Genomic DNA, 15611 nt, shown 5'->3' with positions numbered 1-15611 from the left:
TTGAGTACCTTGTTCCCCATTGGTCCTTTTTTCAATTATAAAGGAATTCCCAATGCTATTCTAGCATGTCCAAAGGTCAGTTGTCAATCTCCTCTCCGGTCCAGCTGGTGAATCTGGGAATCTTGAGGCAATGTTACAACTGCCTCATGTACACAGACAACCCTCTCCTCCTCCCAACAAATTCCAACACATGTGAGAGATGCAACCATATAGCCAAACTGGAGGCTAAGCTCTCTCAACTCAGTACTGGCGTAACCAGTCAGGAGGAGAAGGAAACCACACTCACTACAATTCCAGTCTCACATAGACCTACCACGACAGCAAACCAAACACATAAACACACAAAAACATACTCGGAGGCTCTAAATAAAAATCTGCCTAAGCAGCAGAGACCTCCAAAGCAGACACCCAAGCAACTGCTACCCCAAAACAAAACACATGCAACACATAGCTCACAAAGCCAGCGTGCCGAACAGTCACAGCCCTTAAGGCTAAACAACACACCTGATACACTTGTAATTGGTGACTCTATCATCAGGCACACTGATGTCCCACTCACCAGGCTGAACAAGGAGAGGGTCACGGTGAGCTGCCTGTCGGGCGCTAGGATCCGCCACATAACACAAGCACTCAGGTCACTCCAAGGCAAGTACAAATATGATTCAGTCATTGTCCATGCTGGTGTGAATGACCTGAGATGTACCTCCCTGGACTACATGAAAAGAGACATAGAGGAGCTCTCTGAGCATGTAGCTCAGGCCGGTATGACCCTGACCTTGAGTAGCATCTTACCCTCACCAAGAATGATGCCACAATATGAAGACAAGATGATCAATTTCAACAATTGGCTTAAGTATTGGTGTCATTCAAAGGGGATCCAATGTCTGTCAGCCTGGGATGACATGCTCGACAAGCCACGATACTTAGCTAGGGACGGCTTGCACCTTTCACCCCTAGGCTTTCAGATATTGGCAAAGGCTCTTGCTACCCCCATAGTGCCTTTTTTATGCAAGGCTCAAAGGATAAACCCACCTCCATAGGTATCACAAGGGATAAGAAACTAAGAGTAATGCTACTCAACGCCAGAAGTCTAAACCTCAAGATGCACGCACTCAAAACTCTCCTTAGCATGGAGAACATCGATATCTGTGCAGTAACAGAAACCTGGTTCAAGGCTCCCAAGAGCACCCCAGCACTACCAGGTTATACCTCATACCATGCTTTTTGGCCCCAAAACTTGGACCGAACCACAAAAGGAGGGGGAGTATCAATATTCTTCAAAGAAACCCACACCTCCAGGTTGGTGGCACAGCACGAAGCATCAGAGACTATCCATGTGCAACTAACAGCAGGTAAAACTGCCTTCCAGCTTATAGCCTGCTACAGACCACCCTCCCAAACCCAGGAACCCCACTCGGCCTTCCTGAGAACACTGGAAAATATGAAGGTCTCTCCAAACACCATTATATTGGGCGACTTCAACTACCCAAACATAGACTGGGAGCATTACTCTAGCTCCAACACCCTAGCCCAAAGGTTCCTAGAATTTATAAACTCAAATGCTATGGAACAACTTGTTACCACTCCCACAAGAGTGGAAAACATACTGGACCTGATCATCACCAACATGGGGACTCTATGCTCCAGACCAGAAGTGTATCCCTCACTGGTAAGATCAGACCATAAACTAATCTCACTGGATATTCACATCCCGACCCCACCCCCTGCCCAGAAAACCACAGTGAAAAACTTCTCTAAAGCAAATTTCACACTCCTCAAAACCGAGGGGGAATCCTTCAAAGACCCCGGGCCTGTGGAAAATATGGCCCAGACCGCAGAATCCTTTATAAACGCATTCTATGAACACCTTCAGGAATGCATGGATCATGCAATCCCAAATAAAACCAAGACCCAATCCTCCAAAGGCAGACGTCCTGTCTGGTGGACTCCAGCCATAAACAAACTATACAATAGAAGGAGGAAGCTACTACATGATAGAGCAAAATCCCAAAAAGGGAAGGCATCTCTGATCAGTATTAGCAAAAAACTACAGGCACTCATAAAATCGTCTAAGGCCAGCTTCGAGAGAAAAATTGCACAGGACACTAAGGATAATCACAAGGCATTCTTTAGTTATGTTAGGAACCTGGGTGGGAATTCCCAGATATTCTCAGAATTAGTCCAAAATGACAAAAAATACACCGAACCCACAGACATTGCCAACATCCTAGCTGACAGGTTCAGTGCAAACTTCTCCCCCCCTCCCCACCAAAAGGGCAAATATCTATCCCAGCAGAGTGCTGCCCCCCTGACATCTGAGATGCTCAGGTAAGAGCCGCCCACTCCAAAGCAAAAAACACAGCATCAATGGGACCAGACGGTGTCCCGGGCTACGTCTTACATGAACTCCAAGAAGAGCTAAACCCAAACATAAAACTACTGTTCAATCTCAGCCTTACTACAGGATATGTACCGAAAGAGTGGCATACAGCAACCGTGGTCCCTCTCCACAAAGTTGGTGCCTCAACGGATCCCGGAAACTATCGCCCCATAAGCCTGACTAGCTTGGTCTGCAAAGCTATGGAAAGGATCATCATGGATCTCATAAATAAAGATATTGAGGACCTACAGACACTGGATCCTACCCAGTTCGGCTTTGTTAAGGGCAGATCCTGCCTCTTAAACCTGGTCAATTTCTTTGAAACAGTCACCAAGGCCATTGACGAGGGGAAGGTGGTCCACACAGCCTACATGGACCTCGCAAAAGCCTTCGATACAATACCCCACTCGGGCATTATAGATAAACTCACCAGCTTAAATATAAACCCCTGTGTCACTAGATGGGTTGCAAACTCGCTCAAGGACAGAACCCACATGGTTAGAATTGCTGGAGCCATGTCAGACTCCAAACCAGTTGGCATCCCACAAGGCTCAGTCCTGGGACCTCTCTTGTTCAGTATATATTTCTCAGAGGTACAGGCTAACACGGAAGGACTGTGGCTGACCAAGTTCGCAGATGACTGCAAACTGGGCACCATAATCGACTCTCCAGCCGACACAAGCATCCTCCAAAAGGGCCTCATAGAAACAGACAACTGGTGCCAGAGCCATGGCCTCAAGCTAAATGCCAAAAAGTGTATAGTCATCCCCTTTGGCAAAAACAAAGTGCCCACAAATTACCACATAGGTGGTAATCCATTAAGTACAGCAGAAGTAATTAGGGACCTGGGCACCTAAGTTGATAGCAATCTCTCATTTGACAACCACGTGGCCAAAGTGGTTAGAAAAACATTTTATATAGCCCACCTAATCATGAAGGGATTCACATCTAGATCAGGGGAGGTCATCGTGCCTCTTTACTCATCCCCATCAGGCCCATAATTGAGTACAATGCCCCTTTTGGGATGTACCTTACCAGACACCTGCAGCAACTGGAAAGACCCCAAAAGTACCTCACCAAGAGGATCAAAGGGCTCAAACAGATGCCATATGCTGCCCGGTTAAAGAAACTCCAGCTCTACTCAGTGGCATACCGCCTGCTCAGAGGCGATCTGTGCCTGACATATAAAGCCATGTCCGACCCGGAATTAATGGACATGCTGCACCTCAGAAAATCCAAATCCCATCGAGCTATGCGCTCAAGAGACTTGAACCTCAGCACTGAAATAAATAGGACATGCTGGAGGGACAGATTCATAACCCAGAGGCTCCCTTCACTCTGGAATAAAATCCCAGTCCAGGTTAGGCAGAGTCCCTCATTGACTCTTTTCAAGAGGAATCTTGATGAGTGGATGGGAGATCATAGGCTTACCCCGGGTATCACTTCTGTGTCACTGTTAGACAGAGGCACAGTATACTAACCTCGAAAAAGGGCATAGCAAAATTAATTTAAAATGGGTGGCAAAAGCCAAACACACTCTGGCTAGGCTTATAAATGCCCTAGGGCAGCTAGCCTAGTATGAACCTATGAACCTATAATGTGACATCAGTGTGTAAATGCTAGAAGTGTGGTAGGGCAGAAAGTAGAATGCAAAGTGTTTTACATGCCTATTGCCTACTACTTCCCTTAAGATTTTTTGTTAATGCTGTAAAGGGACTTTAACTATTGCTTCTTTGTGAACGTATATTTTCAGAATTAATTTTAAATTGAGGAACATTTTCACAATTATTTGAATGTTCCTATCCCACAATTCCATTGGAGTGGGTAGAGTTACATTATTATACCTGCACATTTTATATTGATTAGCATCCAGATTTTTGGCCAGTTTTACCTACATTTCATGGGCCTTTGTCCCGACTTTTGATGTCTCCAGGTTCAGAAACATGGTTTATAATAGATCATTAGAATTAATCTAGAGCATAATTTACTTTATTTTTTTACCACTGCAAGGAGGTGAAAGCTAATGATGACCAGACTCTGGCTTTGCCCTGGTACTGTGGGACTCTCACCCACTAAAACACCCCCTAATACTGGGACAATTCTAGCCTGCTAGAGATCATATCCTTACCTTGCCATATGATAAACGGCATTGGCTCTCCATACTGCCATCAGCTGGAATCAAACTCACCACTCATTGATTTAACACCCATTGCCCCAACTCACTGCATCAAGCAGGACTCTTCAGATGGATCTATGATCAACCAGTGTTTGTCTTGACAACTTTTTTGTTATGGTCTATTTAAAATTCTTTTCAGGTTTCGATTTTTAGTTGCTGAAAATAGACAAAATGTGATAGGTTTTTATAGGTCTTGTGCTGTTGGCTGTGTATGGTTTGGTTTAATTATTATTTGTGACTCTCTAGCTATAAAGACTAGTCATCTTCTTCTCCTTTTGGTTGCTTCCATTAGGGGTCACCACAATAGATCATCAGTCCACAGAACAGGTGTCAGTAGAGTTTTATGGTATTGAATTGCCAGCCCAGCTCCCAACCTTCCTCAGAAAGCACATGCACACCTATGGGCTATTTAGAATGCCCAACCCACCTGCAGCATGTCTTGGGAATGTGGGAGGAAACCCATAAAACATAGGGAGGACATGCAGATTCTGCACAGAAGGGACCCCAGCCAAGAATTGAACCAGAGAACCTCTTACTGTGAGGTGATAACACTAACCACTGCAGCACTGTGCTGCCCAGCTATAAAGACTAGTCTGCTGGAGTTTTTCAATTGTTAAATGCTATTCATCATCATTGTAACATTGTGTGCACAACTTTAATAATACACATATATACATGTGCTTACGTGTGTGAGTAAATCTCAATATTATAATTGATAAACTATACTTATGTACAAGTAATGCATTACTTTAGTTAGTAACTAATAATAGTAATTAATATATTACTTTTTAGAAAAGTAATAAGTAACTAGCACAACTCTGCATATTAAGTACCACAGCATCAAACCAAAATGGTTTCACAGCCTTCAAAATACTTACTTTGTTCTGGGACCATATCTTGCAGCTTAATTTACAGTTGTAGGAAAATTGTGTTTCTACATTACACTGCGCTTCTATCTCCACAAGTAGAATTACCTGTAAAAGCTAGCTGTATTCTAAACCCTACTAGACCTTAATCTTGTAGTCTCATTCACAGTTGTCAGAACAGTGAACTACAGCCAGATATGAGCCTTAGTTAGACATTTATTACTGCACTTCTCAATAAACAGTTTTACTGGTAAATTTCTGCATAGTCTGGTGCCTTAAACTGTAGTAGAATTTGAGTAGAATTCAGTAGTGAGAGTATTGTTTTTTTCTGTTTCTGCTCTGGGATTTATGCTCATTGCTTTTACAGTTAGTAATGAGTGTTTTTTTTTTTTTCTGTTTCTGCTCTGGGATTTATGCTCAGTGCTTTTACAGTTAGTAGTGAGAGTATTGTTTTTTTTGTTTCTGCCCTGGGATTTATGCTCAGTGCTTTTACAGTTAGTAGTGAGAGTGTTGTTTTTTTCTGTTTCTGCTCTGGGATTTATGCTCAGTGCTTTTACAGTTAGTAGTGAGAGTATTGTTTTTTCTGTTTCTGCTCTGGGATTTATGCTCAGTGCTTTTACAGTTAGTAGTGAGAGTATTGTTTTTTTCTGTTTCTGTTCTGGGATTTATGCTCAGTGCTTTTACAGTTAGTAGTGAGAGTATTGTTTTTTTCTGTTTCTGCTCTGGGATTTATGCTCAGTGCTTTTACAGTTAGTAGCGAGAGTATTGTTTTCTTCTGTTTCTGCTCTTGGATTTATGCTCAGTGCTTTTACAGTTATTGATATTCCAGCTCTGCTCCTACAGTTTTATATTCTGCTTATCATTTACCTGCTTAAAGTTGCATTTCAGTGCCTTTCTGATCCCCTGTTCTTTGTGTCTGCTGCATCTTTCACTGTGACATTAAGCTAAAGTTTCTGAAAGAGCTCCAATATTGGTTTTATTTGATTGGATCCCTTTCTAGCTAGCCTGTTTCTTCCTTGAAAATTTTCAATTCTCTATAAACATTTTCCTATCATGGTTTTATAAGGCTGTGTCTCTGACCTCCACCCCTTATGGTAATCTAATTTCCAAAGTCCTTCCCTCTCCTCTCTCATTGCTACTGTGTGTAATATAAGCTATTTAAGTACTCTTTTCACCTGTTGTTTTCCATTGATCCATCCTAGAAAGAAAAATTTCCCTAAGGAATGGTCCATTAAACTGAATCCTGTAAAGCAGTAAATATAGAACAAATATGTTGTGTACTGACAAAATTAGAGAAGCTAGTTGGGCATCGAGTGACAATACCTATAGATTTAGTAGAATTAGTATTTTGTAAACATTAAAGTTAGTAGAATTTAGTACTGTTTAGCATAATCTGCCCCATTAAAGCACCCTTAATAGCCTTCTAACCCCCAATACACTCCCTTGTAGCCCACCAGTCAAAGTACTGGACAGTATGGATATGGAATTTCCTAACTTCTCTGTAGCCAGCTTGGTGGATATGAGCATAGTAAGACAATGTATTAACTGTCATGTTCACTGACAACCACTTAATCCTTAAAAAAACAGACCCAGTATGCAAGAAGTTGCACGGTGAATCTGAAGGCTAAACTCTTGCATACAAGCATACATCAGATTGTTGAAACATGCACACGACACCCATCTTCATAGCACGAGCACACACACACACACACACACACACACACACACACACACACACACACACACACACACACTAAAGTATACTGAGGTACTTAAAAGCAATCTTCCTAAACAGCAAAGATCACCTAGATCACTCATTGTCAAAGCTATGCCTTAGTAATCCCAAAGGCACTCAGAAAAAAAACACCTAACACCATACATACTGTCATTCTCACTGGAGCCTCAAACACTAAGACCCTAAGGGAAGCAAACACACTTCCAAAGAATTTGTGTCATAAGGGACTCAATTTAAGACATAACGATGCCCCTGTAAAGGAGCTGATAATGGTTAGTTGCTTATCTGGAGCCAGGATCCGCCAAATCACACAAGTATTCAAGTCACACACCATAGTTGTCAGTATGATTCCATCATTGTCCATGTAGGTGTAAATGACCTGAGATGTACCTCCCAGGACTATAAGAAGAGTGACATTATGGAGCTCTCAGACTATGTGTCTCTGAGTGAGCCTAGCACTGAGCAGCACATTACCATCATCAAGGGTGATGCCATAATATTAGCAAAAGGTGATTGATTTCAACAACTGGCTGCCTTTCTAGCATCATTCTAAGTATCCAATATTTGTCAGCTTGGGATGTTATAGTTAACAGACCGATGGTCTGCACCTGCCCCTCTAAACTTTCAAATACTGGCAAAGCGTTATCCACCACTACAGTGCATTTTTTAGGCAATGACAAATTGACAATCCAACCAGTATAGTAAAATCAATTCAAGTGAACCTCAAAGTATTACTGCTCAAATGCCAGGAGCCTATACAAAAAACTATAGTTCCTCCAAGCTCTATTAATAGTCAAGAAAAAAAGATATCTGTGACACCTTGGGTTTAATTAGTTTCCTTTCTCTTGTATCCTTCTGTTTCTTCTTTTCAAAATATCACAGCTCACACAAATTCTTCCTTTCCTGTTATTATTTTACATTCACTTTGCACACCAGAGATATACTATTTTGTTTATATTTTTCACCTTAAATATGTATATATACCGTATATCATAAATTTAGGGTAGTTTTTGTCCGCTGTTTTCTTTAATCCATTGCAAGTACTTTACATATTAAATGTGCACTTACTTCTTTCTATTTTTCTGAACTTTACATACTCAAAATGTATATATTTTACAACTCATTACATTTTACGAGTTACATATTCCTAACTCGCTTGACTTAAGTTATAATTATTTGAAATCATTTAGTTTTTTTGTTTTCCCTGCATTCTAAAACATTATTATAACATTATTGCACAATCTGAAAAAAATCCACAATGTATTTCTTCAGTTTCCTTATAAATAACCAATGAAACCCTCTTTTTATCTTCTGATAATCACTATTTTAGCTCCCATTCTTAATTGGTATATGGTTCTTGTAATGTTTGCAAATGTAAGACAAAACTCTAACAACAGTTAGTACTGATTAAAAATTTCTTCCAGGGCTCACTACCAAAACAAAACAAAAAAAAAAAAAAAAAAAAAAAAAGAAAGAAAGAAAAAAGAAAGCAAAGAAAAGAAAAGAAACTGATCTGCATTTATGGCGTTTTTATTTTAACTACTCTCATAAAACATTTCACTCTATCAGCGTTGATATATTCTGTATCTAAAGGCTATCTGCTGCTTACTATAATTGTATGTGGTTGCGTGTCTTAATACACACACACACACACACACACACACACACACATATATATATATATATATATATAGAGAGAGAGAGAGAGAGAGAGAGGAGACAAGTAAGTTACAAATGTAAAATTAAACATGTTTAACATGCCTTATGTTTACACAAAAAGTTTAGCAACAATGTGTAGTAAATATTATGGATATTATGGATATGCAAAATAATAGGTTGTAGTTTTTTTTTTTTTTTTTTGTCCAAACACTGCATTTTGTGTTTATTTGCAAGTGCCTACAGTCAACTGATGTTCTCACATGCAATGTAAGGTGTATAAGAGTATGGTGCTGCTGATGTATATGTGCAGTTGTCTCTGGTGCATGACTCCTGGATGTATGCACAAAAACTCTGCTCCTCTGACCTTGCTGGATGCTGTGACTTAGTTTAGGGGAGCAATACCATAACAAAATGTATCAATGACACATAATCAAAAATCAGGTTAGTATAAAGAGGATACAATGTAGCAGTGAGAGATAAGTATGGTTTACTATCCACATATAGTGCATTTATACTGTGTAACTGTTAGATGTATAATGTTCATTAAAAATACCTATATATGTTCATAATATCATGGGTGTATCCTAAGCTAAAGACCACTAGGGCCCTTCCTTATATACCTAGCCATACAACTCAAATGTGAACCATAAATTTGATTTATATGAGGATGATTTACTGATTGCTTCTGTCCATCAGAGAAATAGGCACCAGATCAGTGGTGAATTTCAGATTACCCACCCATTTGTCCAAGTTACACTTAAATAGGGGTAGGGAGGAACTCCACTTCACATGGTTGGGGTGCCTGTTCAAGTGAATGGGAATTTTCTGAGAAACATATCTCTCCCTCCAGCATGTTTTACTTATGTCACAAGAAAAAATTAGGTATTTTAATCTAGCAGTTCTTTTTGTAAAGAACCTTTGTGGACATTCCAGTTGCTGCTTATATCTGGTTAGGTACACATCAAAGGGGGCATTTTACTCTATGATGGGTCTAATGATAGCTGAGTATAGTGACACAATAACCTCTCTGGACCTAAATGTCATTCCCTTATTTATACGTTGAGCAACACAGAAGAATTGAAGGCTAGGTTACTATCTACATTAGTTCCCAGATCCATGACTAGTGAATAAACTTTTAGGGGTACATTTTTGCTGGCATAGTTACCTGGGGTAGCTGACTTTCCATAAAGTACTATAATGGGTTTCTTGGCATTGAGTTTTAAGCCATGGCTTTGGCACCAAGTGTTTTTCTGTGTTAGACCTTCCTGAAAGGTGTTCTTGTCTTGGAGATTTCAGTGACTGCTCCCAGTTTGCAAACATCTGTGAACTTGATCAGTCAGAAGCCTTTGACATTGGCTTTGACCTCTGAGAAGTAGATGCCAATGAGGAGCATGTCCAGCACAGAGCCCTGAGGGATTCCACTGGTGACCGGCCTTTTAGTGGAGGTGGCCTCACTGTTTGTAATCTCTTGGGTCCTATCTGTGAGCCAGCAAGCTATCCATCATCTTATAACAGGTTTATGCCTAGTAATTCTGTAAGTTTGTTGACAATGCCTGAATGGGTGTTGTATCAAAAATCCTTTAGCCAGATCTACATGGGTAGCATGCACCACTTTCCCCTCATCCATTGCCTTAGTGACCTTTTCAAAGAAATTCACCAAGTTCATTAAGAATGACTTACCTCTGACAAAGCCAAACTGGGATGAATCTAGTGTCTGAATGCCTCCTATGTCCTTGCTGATAATTTCCAGGATAATTCTTTCAATGACTTTAAAATAAGACTAGTCAGACTAATGGGTTTGTAGTTTCTAAGATCTGTTGAAGGTCCTCCCTTATGAAGAGGAATGACCTTCACAGTCCCCCATTCTTGTAGCGCAAAGATAGTTTTAAGGCTCAAGTCATCTTTTAAAAAAACATAAGCCAGCACATAAGGTTCCATTGAAACCAACTTTATAGAAGGCATCCTGAGAAGGTTACTGGGTCCAAATGAGGCTGTGTTCTTAGCTTTAGTGAGTCCAGCCAATATATGCTCCCTAGTTATAGTTGGAGGGGTTATCTTTGCTGGTATTTCTTGGGGGATAGTTGGAGCTGAGAGGAGGGATAAAACTGGAACTGAATTTGTCCATTCACAGGTTTGCTATATCCCCAGGCTTGGTGAATGTGAAACCATTAACCACCGGTTCAGCACACTGCTGGGTGCTATCCTTGAGGTTTCTGACATAGCAGAAGAAGACATTATGGTTATATTTTACCTAGGAGGCTATCTTAACCTCAAAGTTGGCTTTGTTTTATCTAATTAGTCCCCTTACTTGCCTGTTTAGTTTGATGAGAAATTTTTTATCTTTATGGGAATTACCCTTCCTGATTTTTTCCAATTTTTTCCCCCTTTTTTGTATATCCTGTTTAATTGGGGATGCCACCAGGTTTGGTCCATTTATGTTGCTAGGTCTGGGCTTACTTCTGATAGGTACAGCAGCCTCTATGCAGCCATTAACATGGTTGTACAGAGTTTCTGAGAGCAATTCAGTGTAGGCTGCTGTGTTCTCGGGGTTTGGAGCGACACTGAATTTTGAAAAAGCATCACTTAATAAAAGGTAGTTTCCCTTGGAATAGTTCCTAATTGTTACTGGTTTTACTTGGGTTACAGAGTTGATTTTAATTTTGGAGACATTTTCATGGTTGAGCCTTACCAGGGAGGATGAGACACTGGGGGGTGCAGCATTCTCCCATATTTGTGAGTATGAGGTCCAGTATGTTGGAGCTACTAGTGGGCATATTCACTATTTGGTCAAGAGTGTTTGTATTTATGAAGTCCAGGAATCTCTGTGCATGTAGATTTGAGGCCATGTAAGATTCCCAGTCCACATAGGGGTAATTAAAGTCTCCCATGAGTAGGGTGTTAGATTGGAGTATAAGTGTGTCCAATAGGTCTCAGTATATATTCTAAGATTCTTAGGGCATGGAGGGTGAACGCTAGCTAGGATATAATATGAGATTTTGTCTATGGTGATCTGCACATGGAGGAACTCCAGTGCATCATCCTGTTTGACCAACTTAGAGGTATACTTGTTTTGATGTTTATCAAGATATCTCCACCTTTAGCCCTTGTTTGTGCACCTACTGGTCTGAAAGTGTGAAAGGCACCGAAACCTTGCCCTTTTGGGTTTAGTTAAGGATTACAATAATACTCGGATGCCAATGTTTTATAGTAGTGATGAGAATAAATTCACAAATGTGGTTAAGAAATATTGACCTATATTGTATGTATAAAAAACTTGGCCGTAAAAGATATCATAAACTTCATAGTATAAATTAAATTTATATCTCAGGAAATGGTGCATAACTCTCAAATGTCCTGATTCTGGCTCAGATGTTTGGTCTCTTCCTCCTATATTTTGTGTTTTTGAGGAAATTGTTGAATATTGAAGTCACTAAATAATGACATGCATCTGAGTTTCAGACATCATATCCTTCAGGAAATGCATGTTAATGTAAAACCTGCTGTTCTAGCAACATTCTGCATTTATAAGACCAAAGGCCAAAACCGGACCAAGGACAAACATCCTCACTCCTCCCATAACCCTGCCTATCTCCTCCCCTTTCCTGCCCATTTTCTGTCCTTTTCATGATGTCATTGTCCATGTCATGTAAGTGAGGAGGAATGTCCTCTTTACCATTTGTCTTGCTTTTTTTCTGACTATTGATTATGCTTTTATATAAAAAAGCATAGTAAGTCAGCCGATTTAACAAACTCCGATGGTGTGTTTCTTTTCTTGAAACAAAATATTGGAATTTGTACAGTGTTTTCCAGACTACCAGTCAATCAGTTTGATTTCTGGACAGTCTGGAAAAAAATGGATAAGTGGCAATGCTAATCAATTCTACTATATGTTTGTGTGTATATATATATATATATATATATATATATATATATATATATATATACAGAGAGAGAGATAGAGATAAGAGAGAAAGGAAGTAGCAATTTTCTAGAAATTGTGTAATTTGACTTTAAAAATGCGAAAAGTGCCTAGAGTATGGAATATGGGAATATTGTCATAGTTGTTAGCTAAATAACAAGCTTTTAATTAACATCCAAAGTTTTATATAAGGAGTCTGCCTGAAACATCAAGATAGAAAGTTAGTGCTTCAGCTGGAAAATCATAGTGTAGGAAGACACTGGACACCCAATCAAGGCTAATCTGTGGATATATCTTGCAGAACTACCTGTTTTCTAGAACTGGATGTTGAGCCTAGTTATATTGCCTTTGACTTTTTTTTTAGATAGCCTGTATACTGGAGGAGCTGTGTTACTGTGAAAAAACAATGGGACTGTATTTGTTTTATTTGCAACTGACAAAATGTATTTTTATGTATCTTTCAATGTTTTCTTGGATCTACTTTATACATATCTAAATCTATATCTATATTTATATATGTATGTACTTAACTATCTATGTATGTATCTATCTATCTAGTTGATAAATGGCCCAGACTGCTAAATATCTATATCTATCTATATCTATATGTGTATCTAAACCTGAACTAATAAAACTTAAAAACACATCAACAAGCAATCCAAACATATTAGTTTAGTGGTTTTATTTCACTTTATTGAATGACACTTCCTTAGATGAAGGAAGTGGAATGAAAGTGCTACATTAACATGCTCACATTGCTGGTTGGTGTTTTTTTCTCAGTTTTATACATGAGACCGGAACAGAAGGTACATTCCGTATACTGCAGAAGACAATATAAAAACCTTCTCATCCATACCAGTCCTGACTCTGCTTCTAACATCAGACCTATACCTTATAAAATCCCTTTCCTTAACACTAAAGGTATTCAGACAAGGTATATCTAGATTTATGGTAGAGTTTTAGTTAATTGATTGCAAAATTAAACTATTTATTTTCTTTTGTGACTATTATTTTTTGATTTTGTGAATTTTTGGTATGTTGATTTTGAAAATTGTGGCACTTATCAGCTGTTTGTCAATGCTTGTTCATTTTGATAAACTAGCATATACTCAAATTTACACATGAAAGAACATTATGAGTAGAGGGGATTAGATATTTGTCATCTAATAAGATATATGTCTCTTTATAGAAACATAAGTCACAGGAAGCATGTGCAGTTTTAACTTTTAGATCACCTTTTGAGGATGTGTTTAGTTCACTGTCTCAGCAGATATATTCTCAACAACTTCCTCCTAGGAAACTAGATCTCTTTTCCAGAATATTGGAACAGAGCAAGCACCATTGTAGTATGGTTGTTCCCCAATGCCTTGGTACTGATTTAATCATTCCTGAAGGGTTCAAAAACTTAGCAGCCCTTAATAACACAGCTTATGACAAATGTTGCAAAATGTTGCAAAATCACTAATAAATATGACAAGAGGGTGTTTGTGTTATTTACATTACTTATTAAGAGCATTAACTAGCAGGCATGCATGCCTAAGTATCAGTGTGAGGTTATTTAGCATGTTAAACATTTAATAAAATGTATTGCTTATGTCATGCTTGAAGAGACATTCTCATAATTTGTTCAGACTGATGAAAAACCCTGCACTCCCATCCTTGTGTGCTGTTGTGATGTTGTGGGTGTCTATTTGTGGTCCTGAATGTTGAGCACTCAGTCTTTTCTTAATGATGTCAGGGCCTGGCTGCTGAATGCAGAAATAGACAGTTCTCATATTTAAAACAAAAAAACTGTTAAGATGTGTAGGAACCAAACCAAAGATCTTTAGTGTAATAAACTTTTAATAGCCACTTTCATAAAAACGTCTTCAGAAATACAAAATACTAAAAACCACATGAAAATTTATACTCATATTCATCCAATAAAATTCATCAAACCATTAGCTAAAACAAACACCCTAAAGGTGTACAAGACATTTTATTTCATGAAATTGCTTTTTAATTTTTTTTTACATTTATGTGGTTGTTTGGGTGGTGCAGCGCATTGCTTAGCTATGCTTAGCTTTGTGCACCCATACATCAGACAGCTGCTAGACATCTAAAGATAGAAACTGGATGCATTCAATGTTAATAAATAATTTATTTATTTATTTATTTTATATTTTTTTCTTTTTGTGGTTGTTTGCATGATGTGGTGCGTTGCTTAGCTAGGCATAGCACGGCATACTTAAGCAGTAGGCATCCGCTAGACAGCTAAAAATAGAAACTGGATGTATTCAATTATTGTAGATCTGGTGTGCTTAGCAATGTCCAAACCTGTGCATCAAAGCTGTGCTATGCTTACAGGCACCTGCATAGTATATCTGAAGATATTTCAGTTCCCTTCACTATCCCAGTGGCTAGGTAGGTTGAGTCATGATCAACAGTGTAGTAGGGCCTTGGTTTGAGTCCTGGCTAGTAATACTTTTTATATATAGTGCTGTGAAACTGTGTCAGGTGACAGAAACATTGGTTGACTTTAAATTAAATAATTGTTACATTTAGAAACAGTTAAAAAAGCTGTGTGATGTTAAGTGGTGCTTAAGCATAGTCAACAATCTTTTCCAGTTTGTGTGTTGCTAAGCTTTGCTTAAACATGGATTGTGTGAGTTTACATGATGCTAAGCAACACGGTGAGTTTTTGAAAGTTACAGTATGATGTGCAAGGGAGGGAATGCAGCCTATATAAACGTCGATAGGTGAGAATTTCACGTCATTCCTTGGAGCCTAAACTTGAATGTGGGTATGGCTGCTGGAGTTGGTGAGGGAGTGCATTTTAGGGCACAAAGTTGGGGTGTGCAGGAGTAAATGATATGGACTCCAGCTGCTGCAGGGCA

Source organism: Protopterus annectens, chromosome 13.part0, assembly GCF_019279795.1.
Source record: "Protopterus annectens isolate FY-2018-M chromosome 13.part0, PAN1.0, whole genome shotgun sequence".
Lineage (NCBI taxonomy): Eukaryota > Metazoa > Chordata > Ceratodontiformes > Protopteridae > Protopterus > Protopterus annectens.
The sequence above is the reverse complement of the archived record's forward strand: the minus strand, read 5'-3'. Positions refer to the sequence as shown.